The sequence below is a fragment of the Phaseolus vulgaris genome, chromosome 11 (genome assembly GCF_000499845.2).
Source record: "Phaseolus vulgaris cultivar G19833 chromosome 11, P. vulgaris v2.0, whole genome shotgun sequence".
In the NCBI taxonomy this organism is placed as follows: Eukaryota; Viridiplantae; Streptophyta; class Magnoliopsida; order Fabales; family Fabaceae; genus Phaseolus; species Phaseolus vulgaris.
In genome coordinates this window covers 44678923-44686754 of record NC_023749.2, presented here as the reverse complement: position 1 = coordinate 44686754, position 7832 = coordinate 44678923, and positions in this window count along the sequence as shown.

The window sequence follows — 7832 nt, the reverse complement described above, 5'->3', positions numbered from 1 at the left end:
ATTCATGGGAGGTCTAATTATGCAGACATGGTAACTTGGTACTTGCACTCCATACTCTTTAAATAATTCAGAAATGAAACTGGAAAACCTAGAGGTGTTGCAGTTACTGTAGCAGTGATATGTGATATCACATATTATTGAATTTCATCTAAAATTAGTTCAAGTACATCCATTGTGATTCCTTGAATGATGTAATAAAGTAATTGAGCCTTATCCAATGCCATATATGAAACATGAGTCATAGGAGAGATTTTGGCAAACATCAAGCTTGCCCAAATGTGTGCTAATGTACTCATGCTTGATCTATATATCTTTCTTGGATGGCCAGTCCTTCCTCTTACAAAGACTCTCTACTGTTATAGTCAAATGTATATCCTTCCTTTCTCGATTAAGCTCCCTTCTTGATTCTTTAGTTGACAGATTAATATGAATGTGTCTTCTTATAGCTGGAACATCATAGCAGGCGTGCACTCCTCTTACCTAAGAATACTTAGTTGTTTCATTGAATCTAATAGGGTAGACATTTGCATAAAATTACCTAACTATATCCTCATAAAAGTAGTGAAATGGTGTGACCAATTTCTCCCATTACCTTCTCTAAATTTATGCTTTAAACTCTTCATATTCAACAAGTGGTAATTATATCCTTCATTCAGGCAAATTTGTTCTTGATTCTGGCTGGAAATATCGTTCTCATTTACTTTTGGTAAAGAATCTTGATCTATCCCATTGTTCCATTCCATCATTCTTTCTTCACACTTCTTCTATTTCTCTCAAAAATGTAGAATGAATTCGTGCAATTCTTAGACAAAAGGAAATTTCCTTCTTTTTTTCTTAAAGTTGACATGTTATGAGTGAATCTTTATGGATTACTCATTTTCACATTCTTAACAACATTTTCAGAAAATAAAATTAGTAGCTTGCTCACCATTTTTCAGCAAATTTTTTTTCGAGAACCATCTCTTATCCACATTTGAAATCTCCTCCTTTACTTGATGAAAACGTTTTGTCGACCCAAAGCAACCGCAAGTGAAAATCAATTTCAGGAAAAACAATTATACAATGTGCTTAACTTTCTTCAAACTTACAAAGGTCAGGTTGATTAAATGTAGGGATGAGATGCTCCCTCACACTAGACTACACTTTATGGCATTTGCCAAAACTCCTTCAGAAAAAACATTAAATAAATTGAAAAGGAAAATGGAAAGTGTATATAAGTTTTATATGGATACCAAAAACATTAGAAGACTCAACAATCAAAATTGTGTTTTTGCTATAGCAGTTTTTTTCTGTCCATAAAAACGGTAAATACAACTATTGTACTACCCTGGATCTTTCATCGACATCCTCTTGCTCAACCTGAGAACAAACAAAATCAAGGTTGTTGTTAACATATTTAGTTTTTTTTGTTTTAAAAGGTGGAGAAATCTTAGAAAATTCAATTGTTTATAAGGTGAAGAACCTTAATCTTAGAAAAACAATGCACCGTAGAATGCTCTTTGTGCCTCCTCTCCCTCATGCCACAAACGGTTTTGTCGACCCAAAGCAACCGCAACTGAAAATCAATTTTAGGAAAAAAAATTATACAATGTGCTTAACTTTCTTTAAACTTACAAAGGTCAGGTCGATTAAATGCAGGAATTAGATGCTCCCTCACACTAGACTACACTTTATGGCATTTGCCAAAACTCCTTCGGAACAAACATTAAATAAATTTAAAAGGGAAATGGAAAGTGTATATAATTTTTATATGGATACAAAAAACATTAGAAGACTCAATATTTAAAATTGCGTTTTTGCTATAGCAGTTTTTTTCTGTCCATAAAAACGGTAAATACAACTACTATACTACCCTCGGTCTTTCATTAGCATCCTCTTGCTCAACCTGAGAACAAACAAAATCAAGGTTGTTGTTAACATATTTAGTTTAGAATTTCTTTTGTATTTTCTTTTCTCTGTTTTTCTCTCTTTTATGCTTAAGTCATTGTCTCTTTTTCATTTGCAATTAGGGTTCATCAGAACCTTCCTTTCTCCATTGCAATTACGTGTGATTACGTGCACTCCATTTGATGCACCACATCAAACAAGGAATATTCATCTTCATTTACTGTAATATGGTATTAGTGTTCTTCGAATGAAGAGCTCTGCTACACTTCTCTCTGATCTTTATTTCCCCTTTTGTTGTCCTTAGTTATCTTTTCTGTTCTCTTTCTAAATCTTGATTGGTTTTCAAAATCTCTTAGGCAATGTTTAATGAAAATCCTAGTCACAGTATTACATGCAATTTATGTGGTAAATACGGTCATACTAAGGTTGTTTGTTTTCGCAAAGTGGGTTTTCCTTCTGGTAATGTTAAAACCTCAAAGTTTTCTTCTATTAGAAAAGTTTGCACCTTTTATAATCGTCTTGGCCACAGTGTCGAGACCTGTTATAAAAAGCATGGGTTCCCTCCTGACTACAAATTCACCAATTGCACATTCCAAGCCAATAATATGATTACTACTGACACTTTTTTCTGAGCTTTTTCCTAAAGAACATGATGTAAAAGGGATTGAACTTACATCACAACAATGCCAATTCCTTATCAACATTTTGCGTCAACAAAACCTTGAGTATCCTGCCCCTCACACTCAAATTAATCAAGTCAGCACCTTCTCTGCGAATGAAATCCCCAATACTGAGCATTCTTCAACAGGTAAGTTTCTTTCTTCACTATCTGCTATAAAAGAATCTTGGATTATTGATTCTGGTGCCACAGATCATGTTTGCCACAATTTGAACGTTTTTACTACTTATACTAAAATTAAACTTGTCTTAATTAGTCTTTCAAATGACCAAACTGTTAAGTTACAAAATCAAAATCCCGTGATGAGATTTGTATTTGAACGAAATTCTTTATAAGGTTGAGAAATCTTAGAAAATTCAGTTGTTGTTAAGTTGAAGAACCTTATTCTTAGAAAAACAATGCACCGTAGAATGCTATCTGTGACTCCTCTCTCTCATGCCACAAATGTTTTGTAGACCCAAAGCAACCATGAGTGAAAATCAGTTTTAGGAAAAAAAATTATACAATGTACTTAACATTCTTCAAACTTACAAAGGTCAGGACGATTAAATTTAGCAATGAGATCCTCCCGCACAATAGATTACACTTTATGACATTTGCCAAAACTCCTTCATAACAAACATTAAATAAATTGAAAAGGGAAATGGAAAATGTATATAATTTTTATATGGATACCAAAAACATAAGAAGGCTCAACAATCAAAAATACATTTTTGCTATAGCAGTTTTTTTTTGTCCATAAAAACGGTAAATACAACGACTGTACTACCCTCGGTCTTTCATCAGCATCCTCTTGCTCAACCTCAGAACAAACAAAATCAAAGTTGTTGTTAACATATTAAATTTTTCTTGTTTTTAGTTATTGGGCTTTGTTTGTTTGGCCGAACTTTCCTTTTCTGTTTCAACTTGGTCTTAGTCTTTTTATTATATATAAACCATGTAATTTACTCTCTAATATACAAGTAAATAAGAATTTCTTTTGTATTTTCTTTGCTATCCTTTTCTCTCTTTTATGCTTAAGTCATTATCTCTTTTTCATTTGCAATTAGGGTTCATCAGAACCTCCCTTTCTCCATTGCGATTACGTGCGATTACGTGTGCTCCATTTGATGCACCACATCAGACAAGGAATATTAAGTATTTCATTCATTTCTAAACTTTTTCAAGATCATGGACAAGCAATATGGATCAAATTATAATATGACTGTAAACGACACATTCCATGCCAATTCTGTAATTTTAAAGATGGGTAACTTCAAAAAAAAATGAAGAATACAAATGTTTATCACACTCCCATAAAAAAAACTTGATTACAAAATGCTTAACACTAAAAAATATATTTCAAATATGTATGTTGGTATCATATTTGATCTTCCAGCATCTTCATCTTTATATATACGTTCAGAAAAAAAAATTTGTAACATTTAGATTAAAATCTTAATGTACTTAATAATGTGATATAAAACATATTGAACAAAAATATCACTGATATTCTATGCTCTTTAATGAGTGTATGGAAGATTGCATTTCCTTATTCTTAGTGTAAATATAAAAGCAATACAAACATATTTGTTATGTAAACTACTTAGATTTTATATGATTTCTTGTTACTCGTACTCCTAATTTATTTTATGATCAATTAGTTCTCTAGAAAGACTTTTCAAACATTGTTAGAATCTTTTTATTTTATATTTATAAAAAATTATAAATTGAATGTTGTTTGCAATGTTCAAGATAGATTATATATATATATACACTAAAAAAATCACTAAATAAAACCAATTTTAAAGATAAAAAATAATTAGTTGTTATGGTGACTAAATTAGAAACCATTTTAGAGACTAAAAAATTATCTATTGATAAAAAAAATTTAAATTGGTAACTAAGGTTTTAACTATCAATTATTTAGATTCTAAATTTGGTAGAAAAACTTTGGTAGCTAATTAGATACTAATTTAGAAACTATTTATCAATAATAAAAACTAATTTAGAAACCAAAATTTTTTTTAGTCTCTAAAATGGTCTTTAATTTAGTCAATATAACAACTAATTATTTTTTGTTTTTAAAATTAGTTTCTATTCAATGATTTTCTTGTAGTGATATATATATATATATATATTAAATATAAAACATTAAAGCATATGAAAAGAACTCTGAAGGTTCTAATGTATTCAATTCTAACTTACTAAACAAAATGGCAGAAGGTTTATAGTCAGTTCAAAGATTAATTTAAATACTTTTATATTTATTAATGTCAAAAAAATTCAATGGATATAACCTAGTGTGTCTAAAGAAGTATTTGATGGACCGAGTTGTAGCATTATTAACAACGAATATAGCATTGGGTGATTAAGGATCCTTTTGAATCAATGCATGTCTGTTTCAAACATTAACAAATGCCATTTATCATAGAGAGAAGATGCAACATAATGCTTCCGATTTTTCCACACTATATTTTGATAGAAAGAATATGTATATAGCGATACATATAGTATAATTAATAATATAACAAATATTAGAAATTAAGCATAAATCATCTTCATTATAGTTTTTTCATTCAAATTTGAAGCTATATTAATATATTTATAATGAACAATTTAATTAGTTAATCTTCTCCCAGTTCTATCATTTAAATTTGTGGTTGAAACTTGATAATTGAATTTGGTGATTCCCTAAGCTCTTAACTTGGGACTTATTTCAGTACGTCCAATAATCTCACGTTTCTTAGGAGTCGAGACCAACGACACTTTAGATACAACTTTCTTCCTTAACCTACTAAGGCGTCTTTTAAGGATAAAATCGTGATGGAACTCTGAGCTCCTAAGCGAATAATGTCTCAGATACGGTGATTGACCTTGTTGATGTTATCTCAATGGACTTTATCACGATTTTGTTCTTAATGTTCTTACCGGGTTTGGCGTAGAGTCGTCCGATCCAAATTGTTAGTAATGACCGACTTCGTCCTAAAGGATTGTCGAACTTTTCACCAATTTCGAGTAGAAGTTCACTTGCACAAGACTTTCCAACTAAAATCGATAAAAGCATAATAATAAGTATAAGTATTGAATTAATGAAAAATACTCCCTGTAATTATATTTATAGAACTCAGAAAGTCATTATATACACTAATAATCACTACAGTTATAAGTGTTTTAGAGTAATTATCAAATGCATCTGGTTAATATCCATTGTTAATGAATATTAAGATCTCTATGCTTATTCAGGGTCGGAAAGTACAGTGGTGCACATAGACACAAAGGACCACTTCAATTAAACACATAAACTTAATGTAACCTCACATTAATTGCAAATGGGAAAAAAGAAACAAACACTTTAGGTTCCATTGCTGATTGAATCCCAGCAATCTACCTTATTCAAGTTGATGATCTTATCCATGCAGAAAATGGACCACTTCATTTTCTGTCTTCGTACACAAATAAATATTTACATGTACACTTGTTCGGTTTTGTTTATCACACGTTTTTAATAAAAATATCAATATTCATGTCTTATTTTTTAATTCATCCCTATCTTTCATCTAATCTTGAATTAATTTACGTCCATATATTCATTGTAACATAAAAATAGAAATAAAAAGAGGATTATAATTATTTTATTAAGATACAACGTGCATCCACTTGAACACGAATACACATATAAAGTCACCAAGAATGATGTTAGTTGAGTGGAAAAAGGAACCAAAAAGAATAGTGATGTAACATTTGGTCACTTGGGGAATAAGTATATGTTAGTATCAAGAGAAAGCTAAAGCAAAGGAACCTAAGACCAAGAAACTTCTAGTGAAGCAAATGGTTGATGATTTAAAGAACCACAACATGCTCTCATATATTCCCAACAAGCAAGTTGGTGTGTGATATTTCTATCTTTAATGCTTTCAGCTGTATAGAACTTCCATGAACAAACTAAACTTTCTCACTACAACAACTGAAAGTTTGTGAATGTGCCACTCTCTCTATTGAAGCAAGGATGACAAAATGATGATGAGGAATCCCAACATCCTAAATTTTTCCTCACTCTAGATTGTATGTTAAAAAATTTATACAACTTGTGGGTCAATTAAAATATATTATATAATATTATTTAAAAAAAAATCTTAAACTCATGATGCTTTAGTTTAAAATAGTATGGATAATTTGTTAGTCAAAAAATTAAAATGCTTGATAAAGTGAGGTTTTGGAAATAAATCAACAATTTGCATAGTTAAAGAAATGAAAAACAATGTATGACTCCACGTTGAAGATGGAGATAAATGAAATTTCAAACAATTTTAATATGCACATGCTTTGCTTTGGGCACTCATGAAGAAAGTTATGAGAAAAATAACACTTTAGCTATCAGAATATATGAGAGTTGATTAAAAAAATAATAATAATCATGGTAGAAAGAAACCAATGCAACCAAACTATTTAAGGAGTGGTTAAATCCATAACATGATATTCAACTTCAATAGACAAACAAGACTTTCAAGAAATAAGGAAAATGCCAAAACTTGTTCCACAATTTAAATCAAATTATAATTCCATTAATTGTAGATTGATAGATGAATCTAAGTATCAAATGGAAAATCAAGAAGGAATAACAATTGATGCCTTATGAAAGATTCGTATTAAAGTTGTCTTACTGGAATCAATTCAAGACTTTGATCTACAAGTGGATCACAAAATCAATGCTCTAGGTATGTTTATTGCCATTGATATCCATACACCTACGATTGTGTCTCGAGCGTGCTAGAAACCCTCCCTCATCTTCTCAGCACATGATGTCGTAATTTGCATGATTTAGACCATTAGTGGACCAATAGATAAGTTATAGTGTATGTTCCTTTGCTTAATACTTACAATTGTAACCAAGGTAAACATGCCCTCCATAGGTATGTGACTTCATCAATCCCATCCCGACAACATACATTAATTTAGTCAAATTTATGATATAAAATTGTTGTCATACATGCCCCATTACATACATCATACAACTTTCAATTCACCTCTCACCATAAAAGAAACAATACATGAAAATATAAAATCAATTTTTAGTTTATCAATATTCATAGAAATATTGAGGAAGGTACATGCAAAATAAATAAATAAATTATGCTTATTGCTAAGTGAATTATTCAGGACTAGTAGTTCTACATAATTTTTTTAAACCAATTTCAAGACTAAAAATAACCATTTTTTTTGTTCCACAAGTTTATAATACACAATTAAAATCACCTATTGCATCAATTTTATATTCAAAACATTT